The 8,975-nt window shown below is 39.8% G+C and overlaps 2 long non-coding RNA genes across 2 annotated transcripts; both read left to right on the top strand.

The window, feature by feature from the left end:
• The first annotated feature begins 1,447 nt into the window (after positions 1-1,447).
• Positions 1,448-4,253, top strand: LOC140035922 (uncharacterized). The gene is made up of 2 exons (XR_011839817.1): positions 1,448-3,297; positions 4,028-4,253. It is a non-coding gene; the product is annotated as an uncharacterized lncRNA (long non-coding RNA).
• A 1,447-nt stretch (positions 4,254-5,700) lies between these two features.
• On the top strand, positions 5,701-8,506 carry LOC140035921 (uncharacterized). Its single transcript, XR_011839816.1, has 2 exons — positions 5,701-7,550; positions 8,281-8,506. It is a non-coding gene; the product is annotated as an uncharacterized lncRNA (long non-coding RNA).
• The last annotated feature ends 469 nt before the right edge of the window (positions 8,507-8,975 follow it).

Below are 8,975 nucleotides of genomic sequence, written 5' to 3'. Positions count from 1 at the left end.
TTTTGAACTTTAAGTTTTGAGTCCTGGCGCGAGCTAGGCAGGCGGCCCGCCGATACCCTTGGGTTCGCCCTTGGGAGAAGTGGGGTCGTCACAGTTGGTATCAGAGCTTAGGCTTCAGATTTCTGTAGTGTATCCTAGGCTTGAAGTTTAGGATGCCGGACTGTGGGATACTTGGCTATTAAGGTAAATATTGAATGCTAAGATTTTGATATTGACTTTTGTAATTTTTCCATAAGGCAAAGTGGGGATTGAGTTGATTGCACTTGGAGATGGCCAGTCCCAGTGTGAATCGATTTGGTTCTTACTTAATATTGAAGTTAGCTATTTGGACCTATTCTTTAGGTTTGCACCCTAGGGCCGCCGGGGCGGTGCTGGTGGATTAGGTAGGTTCCGTAGGGGAGGCGTGTAGGACCGTTGATGGAATTTCGTTTTGACTATCTGATATGTTTAATTTGTTATATCTGCCATGTTTATTTTGTTATAACCAGTATGCCTGGCTTCTTTTGTTACCCAGTGATTGACTACATTTTTGGAGCCGTAGTGCTCACGTAAATAATGGATTTTGCACCGACCGGATGTCGGATAACTTGTATATTTTTAGTGTGACTTTGTAAAAATATGTATATTTGAGTATAATCTTTTGAGCTTATTTGTTTGAACCCGGCTTTTGAACTTATTCGTACTTGTGTAGTTGTAGACCGGCTACTACTCGAGTGGTTGAACTTTTGAGGCATTGCCTGTTGTGTACTTGACTGCTTTTGAGGATTATTTGATCTGATTAGTGCAAGTTGGAATTTCGAGGACGAAATTCTTTTAAGGGGGGGAGATTGTGAGGCCCCAGTTCGTACTACGTTGATATATTCATTAATTTGGCGGTAACGTTTGGTTTTGGGAGTATTTCGAAAACCCTAAGTAGGGAGTAAGATTTAAACCCTAGTTTTGTATTCGAACAAGTTTGAGTGGTGATTAAAGTTAGTTATGTTAATGTGTGTTTTAGTGTGGGTAAGTATAGGATTTAATCCATTTTGTATAGATTAATTAAGTTTAAGAAGGTTAGAAACCCGAAGTGAACAAAAACCCTAATTTCCGGTTAAGATTGGAAACTCGTCTTTTCTACATTTTTCTGTATTAGAAAAATTCCCCAGATAATTTTTATTGAGTAAATGGAGTTTTTAGATGATTTTTCTAGTATTAGTTGGTTTTTGAGAAATTAACAACGTATATCGAACGTGGGACCCACGAGTGCGAAAAGTTCGGAAAATTTCGGCCGATTAGGTTAAGTTTCGAATACTGGGTTTAATTTACCGGGTGTTAAGAGATAAGTAGAGATTGCAATTTGGATTGATATGAGAGAGAAAAGTTAGGTAGATATTTCAAAAAATGTGACAAGTGTCACCATAAGATTAACTCTTACAATAAGATTTACTATTCCATTTTTTGACTTTTGACCCAATTGGTTAAATATCTTAAAATTAACCAAAAATCACCATTTTTCTCTTACCTTTGGCCGGCCCTCTCTCTTGCAAGAAGGAAGAAAACCTCTCTCAATTCCTTGCTCTAATCTTGCCCAAATCAACAACTTAACCGTTTAATCTTGAATTCCTTCCATAAAACCTCTTAGTTTAGTGCTTGTAAGGAGTTGTGTGGAGTTGTTTGGAAGCTTAAGGTGCTAAGTGGTCTCTCTTCTTTGGTTCTAAGGTAAGTGACTATGGAACCCCTCTCTTCTATCTAAAGATGCTTAATAAATGACTTGTGGTTGTTATGAGTGTGATTTTGTGGACTATTTCTTGATTTTAGTTAAGATTGATGAAGTTTTCTATTTATTTGGAATTTTTGCTGGTTGCATATGATCACTATGATGTGGCTATGTATGATGATTGGAAATGAGGGGTAACGACTCTAGTAAGTGCAAATGAGTGATAATTGCAAGTAATTTTGGATTTGGAGGAAATTTCAGCAACTTAGGGTTTCACCACCCCCTTTTCTGTCCGGTTTTGTATCTCCTACTTAGAGGCCGAATTGGCCTTTGCTTAAAACATGAAAGTTGTAGGTATTGATGTGTTTGAGGTGCCTGTAAAATTTCAGGTCATTTGGAGTAGTGTAGAGTGAGATATGTCGATTTTACTGTTGGTGTTCTGGGTTGATCAGAATGTGAAAACTGCACTTGTAATTGGTTGTTTTGGCTGGTATTGCTTCAGAATTAGTTGTTATGGTCTTCTAATGAAATGTAGCTTGATGTATTAGCTACCATATGCCTTTGGAATTTCTGGATTTGGACTTGTGTAGGCTGAGTTATGATGTTTGCACTAGAATACGTTTTGTGAATCTGTTTTTGCGATTCTGGTATAGTATATTGCACTTTCGACCTGGTTGCACTCGAAACTAGATTGAGTAGCCTTCTTCAACATTGTAGCCCCTTGAGTCCTGTGTATGCCTGTAAAATCTCAGGTTAAACGGATTAGTGTATCATGAGTTATAGATGAAATGCTCAAGCCTGTTTTGAACATCAGATTTGGTACGTCTTTTAGTTTAGCTTCTGCCCGTGATCTTTCGGTTTTGATACAGTATGATTTGGGTGTCAACTCCTTCATAAGAAATTTAGATCTTGGTCTCAGCTTCGAAACGGTATAAAGTACGTTGAAATCTGAGTTCCGTAGCTCCGGTTTTGATCAAAACAATATCGATCGTCAGAACTGCCCGGTATTTGGACAGTTCTGACGGGTATTTTGGCACTCGATTTTCGTTCTGTTCTGAATGGATTCAGGTCTTGGCCAAAACAAGAAAGTTTTAGCCTTATGTCCCAGCTTTCTAACGCCTTTGGAATTTCTTGATTTCGATTTCTGAGCCATGAGTTACGGCCTTGTAAACAGGGACTGTTTGGTAACTCGCAATGAAACAGCTGGCACAATTTCGTGCATTTTTGACCTATATCTATTGAGATCTGGGTTGAGATGTCTAAAGGGAAGTTGTAGCCCTTCCTCTTAGCTTCGCAACGGTACCTCATGTACCTTGATCCGACACTCCTAGCCTAACTTTTGACCAAAACGGTTTGAGATGGCAGATTTGGCCGTCCCGTTTGCCGTTCCGCGCGCGCGCGTGTGCCATTTTTGTCGTTTCCGCACTTGCGCGTGCCAATTTTGCCGTTTTGCTTGTTTTAAGTACGTTAGTTGCCGTTTGTGATATATTGTGACATAATCTTCGATTTCAGACAGTGGTGAGCTAGGCGGAGCCGGTGGGGCCCACTACTAGCCAACACACAAAGTGAATTCCGCCTTTGTACTACTTTTGGTATTTTGAGTAAGTATTCAGGCCGCTCTTACGTGTTAGTTGCTTATGTGTTTCGATATGTATGAAAAGGGTACCTAGGCGAGGGTGTACTTTATCGCACTCGACCTAAACCCTAATTTGAATGTATAATTGTACTTGGCATATGTATATGAACCTTTTGGAACCAAAACCCTTGAGCTTGTGGCTCGGGGCGACTTTCGAATAAAGTTTGGGAAGTTTGCAAAGTTTGTGATTTTGAATAATTTTGGTGAAGTTTGTGAGTTTGGGGCGAACTCTTGACCTGGTTGGACTATTCGAGCCGGTTAGGGCTTGGTCGAAGTCAGTCCAACTTAGTCTGAGGTCACCAAGTTTGTAGGTTCATGTTATGAACCAATTTTGTGAATCCGGTTCACCGAGAAGGTGACCAAGTTTGTGACCCGAGCTTGTGACTCAAGCTCAAGTTTGTGATTTCGTTCGCCCGGGCAAGTTTGTGAGGTGACTGGCCAGTGAGGGTGATAAGGTGTCGGTGGGTGTACAAGTGAAGTTCTACGGACTATTATTTGCAGTCGACGGAGTGTCGGCAGGAGATCACGCATGGCACATGAGTTGGCTTTGGAGCCACCTGTATCCTTATTATGATGTTGTTCTTTTCTGCTTTTGCTTTACTCTAAATGTGTAATTGTTGCTACGTGAATTTATGCTTTCGCCCCTGTTTACTTACTAAGCATATAGCTTACCCCATTCCTTTTGTTTTCCTTAGCAGGGGCCGACGCGGGGACTTTTGGCTCGTATACTAGTTTAGTTAGTTTGGCTTGTAATAGTTGAATAGTTAGAATGTTTGTTTTTGTTTCGGTGGTTTATATAAGGACCCTCCTTAGGGTCTATCTTCTGCTGGTTGTGATTGTAGTATATTAGAGTGGTTTGACTCGAGACTTTTGAAGATGTGAATATAACTTTTGGGATTGTATATATTGTATTTAGTGCTCTTTTGAACTTTAAGTTTTGAGTCCTGGCGCGAGCTAGGCAGGCGGCCCGCCGATACCCTTGGGTTCGCCCTTGGGAGAAGTGGGGTCGTCACAGTTGGTATCAGAGCTTAGGCTTCAGATTTCTGTAGTGTATCCTAGGCTTGAAGTTTAGGATGCCGGACTGTGGGATACTTGGCTATTAAGGTAAATATTGAATGCTAAGATTTTGATATTGACTTTTGTAATTTTTCCATAAGGCAAAGTGGGGATTGAGTTGATTGCACTTGGAGATGGCCAGTCCCAGTGTGAATCGATTTGGTTCTTACTTAATATTGAAGTTAGCTATTTGGACCTATTCTTTAGGTTTGCACCCTAGGGCCGCCGGGGCGGTGCTGGTGGATTAGGTAGGTTCCGTAGGGGAGGCGTGTAGGACCGTTGATGGAATTTCGTTTTGACTATCTGATATGTTTAATTTGTTATATCTGCCATGTTTATTTTGTTATAACCAGTATGCCTGGCTTCTTTTGTTACCCAGTGATTGACTACATTTTTGGAGCCGTAGTGCTCACGTAAATAATGGATTTTGCACCGACCGGATGTCGGATAACTTGTATATTTTTAGTGTGACTTTGTAAAAATATGTATATTTGAGTATAATCTTTTGAGCTTATTTGTTTGAACCCGGCTTTTGAACTTATTCGTACTTGTGTAGTTGTAGACCGGCTACTACTCGAGTGGTTGAACTTTTGAGGCATTGCCTGTTGTGTACTTGACTGCTTTTGAGGATTATTTGATCTGATTAGTGCAAGTTGGAATTTCGAGGACGAAATTCTTTTAAGGGGGGGAGATTGTGAGGCCCCAGTTCGTACTACGTTGATATATTCATTAATTTGGCGGTAACGTTTGGTTTTGGGAGTATTTCGAAAACCCTAAGTAGGGAGTAAGATTTAAACCCTAGTTTTGTATTCGAACAAGTTTGAGTGGTGATTAAAGTTAGTTATGTTAATGTGTGTTTTAGTGTGGGTAAGTATAGGATTTAATCCATTTTGTATAGATTAATTAAGTTTAAGAAGGTTAGAAACCCGAAGTGAACAAAAACCCTAATTTCCGGTTAAGATTGGAAACTCGTCTTTTCTACATTTTTCTGTATTAGAAAAATTCCCCAGATAATTTTTATTGAGTAAATGGAGTTTTTAGATGATTTTTCTAGTATTAGTTGGTTTTTGAGAAATTAACAACGTATATCGAACGTGGGACCCACGAGTGCGAAAAGTTCGGAAAATTTCGGCCGATTAGGTTAAGTTTCGAATACTGGGTTTAATTTACCGGGTGTTAAGAGATAAGTAGAGATTGCAATTTGGATTGATATGAGAGAGAAAAGTTAGGTAGATATTTCAAAAAATGTGACAAGTGTCACCATAAGATTAACTCTTACAATAAGATTTACTATTCCATTTTTTGACTTTTGACCCAATTGGTTAAATATCTTAAAATTAACCAAAAATCACCATTTTTCTCTTACCTTTGGCCGGCCCTCTCTCTTGCAAGAAGGAAGAAAACCTCTCTCAATTCCTTGCTCTAATCTTGCCCAAATCAACAACTTAACCGTTTAATCTTGAATTCCTTCCATAAAACCTCTTAGTTTAGTGCTTGTAAGGAGTTGTGTGGAGTTGTTTGGAAGCTTAAGGTGCTAAGTGGTCTCTCTTCTTTGGTTCTAAGGTAAGTGACTATGGAACCCCTCTCTTCTATCTAAAGATGCTTAATAAATGACTTGTGGTTGTTATGAGTGTGATTTTGTGGACTATTTCTTGATTTTAGTTAAGATTGATGAAGTTTTCTATTTATTTGGAATTTTTGCTGGTTGCATATGATCACTATGATGTGGCTATGTATGATGATTGGAAATGAGGGGTAACGACTCTAGTAAGTGCAAATGAGTGATAATTGCAAGTAATTTTGGATTTGGAGGAAATTTCAGCAACTTAGGGTTTCACCACCCCCTTTTCTGTCCGGTTTTGTATCTCCTACTTAGAGGCCGAATTGGCCTTTGCTTAAAACATGAAAGTTGTAGGTATTGATGTGTTTGAGGTGCCTGTAAAATTTCAGGTCATTTGGAGTAGTGTAGAGTGAGATATGTCGATTTTACTGTTGGTGTTCTGGGTTGATCAGAATGTGAAAACTGCACTTGTAATTGGTTGTTTTGGCTGGTATTGCTTCAGAATTAGTTGTTATGGTCTTCTAATGAAATGTAGCTTGATGTATTAGCTACCATATGCCTTTGGAATTTCTGGATTTGGACTTGTGTAGGCTGAGTTATGATGTTTGCACTAGAATACGTTTTGTGAATCTGTTTTTGCGATTCTGGTATAGTATATTGCACTTTCGACCTGGTTGCACTCGAAACTAGATTGAGTAGCCTTCTTCAACATTGTAGCCCCTTGAGTCCTGTGTATGCCTGTAAAATCTCAGGTTAAACGGATTAGTGTATCATGAGTTATAGATGAAATGCTCAAGCCTGTTTTGAACATCAGATTTGGTACGTCTTTTAGTTTAGCTTCTGCCCGTGATCTTTCGGTTTTGATACAGTATGATTTGGGTGTCAACTCCTTCATAAGAAATTTAGATCTTGGTCTCAGCTTCGAAACGGTATAAAGTACGTTGAAATCTGAGTTCCGTAGCTCCGGTTTTGATCAAAACAATATCGATCGTCAGAACTGCCCGGTATTTGGACAGTTCTGACGGGTATTTTGGCACTCGATTTTCGTTCTGTTCTGAATGGATTCAGGTCTTGGCCAAAACAAGAAAGTTTTAGCCTTATGTCCCAGCTTTCTAACGCCTTTGGAATTTCTTGATTTCGATTTCTGAGCCATGAGTTACGGCCTTGTAAACAGGGACTGTTTGGTAACTCGCAATGAAACAGCTGGCACAATTTCGTGCATTTTTGACCTATATCTATTGAGATCTGGGTTGAGATGTCTAAAGGGAAGTTGTAGCCCTTCCTCTTAGCTTCGCAACGGTACCTCATGTACCTTGATCCGACACTCCTAGCCTAACTTTTGACCAAAACGGTTTGAGATGGCAGATTTGGCCGTCCCGTTTGCCGTTCCGCGCGCGCGCGTGTGCCATTTTTGTCGTTTCCGCACTTGCGCGTGCCAATTTTGCCGTTTTGCTTGTTTTAAGTACGTTAGTTGCCGTTTGTGATATATTGTGACATAATCTTCGATTTCAGACAGTGGTGAGCTAGGCGGAGCCGGTGGGGCCCACTACTAGCCAACACACAAAGTGAATTCCGCCTTTGTACTACTTTTGGTATTTTGAGTAAGTATTCAGGCCGCTCTTACGTGTTAGTTGCTTATGTGTTTCGATATGTATGAAAAGGGTACCTAGGCGAGGGTGTACTTTATCGCACTCGACCTAAACCCTAATTTGAATGTATAATTGTACTTGGCATATGTATATGAACCTTTTGGAACCAAAACCCTTGAGCTTGTGGCTCGGGGCGACTTTCGAATAAAGTTTGGGAAGTTTGCAAAGTTTGTGATTTTGAATAATTTTGGTGAAGTTTGTGAGTTTGGGGCGAACTCTTGACCTGGTTGGACTATTCGAGCCGGTTAGGGCTTGGTCGAAGTCAGTCCAACTTAGTCTGAGGTCACCAAGTTTGTAGGTTCATGTTATGAACCAATTTTGTGAATCCGGTTCACCGAGAAGGTGACCAAGTTTGTGACCCGAGCTTGTGACTCAAGCTCAAGTTTGTGATTTCGTTCGCCCGGGCAAGTTTGTGAGGTGACTGGCCAGTGAGGGTGATAAGGTGTCGGTGGGTGTACAAGTGAAGTTCTACGGACTATTATTTGCAGTCGACGGAGTGTCGGCAGGAGATCACGCATGGCACATGAGTTGGCTTTGGAGCCACCTGTATCCTTATTATGATGTTGTTCTTTTCTGCTTTTGCTTTACTCTAAATGTGTAATTGTTGCTACGTGAATTTATGCTTTCGCCCCTGTTTACTTACTAAGCATATAGCTTACCCCATTCCTTTTGTTTTCCTTAGCAGGGGCCGACGCGGGGACTTTTGGCTCGTATACTAGTTTAGTTAGTTTGGCTTGTAATAGTTGAATAGTTAGAATGTTTGTTTTTGTTTCGGTGGTTTATATAAGGACCCTCCTTAGGGTCTATCTTCTGCTGGTTGTGATTGTAGTATATTAGAGTGGTTTGACTCGAGACTTTTGAAGATGTGAATATAACTTTTGGGATTGTATATATTGTATTTAGTGCTCTTTTGAACTTTAAGTTTTGAGTCCTGGCGCGAGCTAGGCAGGCGGCCCGCCGATACCCTTGGGTTCGCCCTTGGGAGAAGTGGGGTCGTCACAGTTGGTATCAGAGCTTAGGCTTCAGATTTCTTGTAGACACCAAATTTTTGTCAATTTTTAATATTTTCTCAAGATTTTTCTATTTAATGAATTATTTATTTTCTAGCATTTTAATGTGCATTTTTCTCATTTTTGCAGGTTTGCTTTAAAAAAAAAAGGAAAAAAAAAAAGAAAAACAAACCAAAAAAAAAAAAACAAACAAACAAACAACAAAAATAAAATAAAAGTAAAAAAAATAAAAAAAATCATCATAATCATTTTCTCTACCAAAACCCCTATTAACCCATTCCACACTCAATTGCCAGGCACCTTTCTTTTCATTGGCAGAAGCTATCATTTGAAAAAAAATCCTACACACAAGCCCCATTTTTTTTTT

Source organism: Coffea arabica, chromosome 2c, assembly GCF_036785885.1.
Source record: "Coffea arabica cultivar ET-39 chromosome 2c, Coffea Arabica ET-39 HiFi, whole genome shotgun sequence".
Classification (NCBI taxonomy): Eukaryota; Viridiplantae; Streptophyta; class Magnoliopsida; order Gentianales; family Rubiaceae; genus Coffea; species Coffea arabica.
This window is presented reverse-complemented; position numbering and strand designations above follow the sequence as displayed.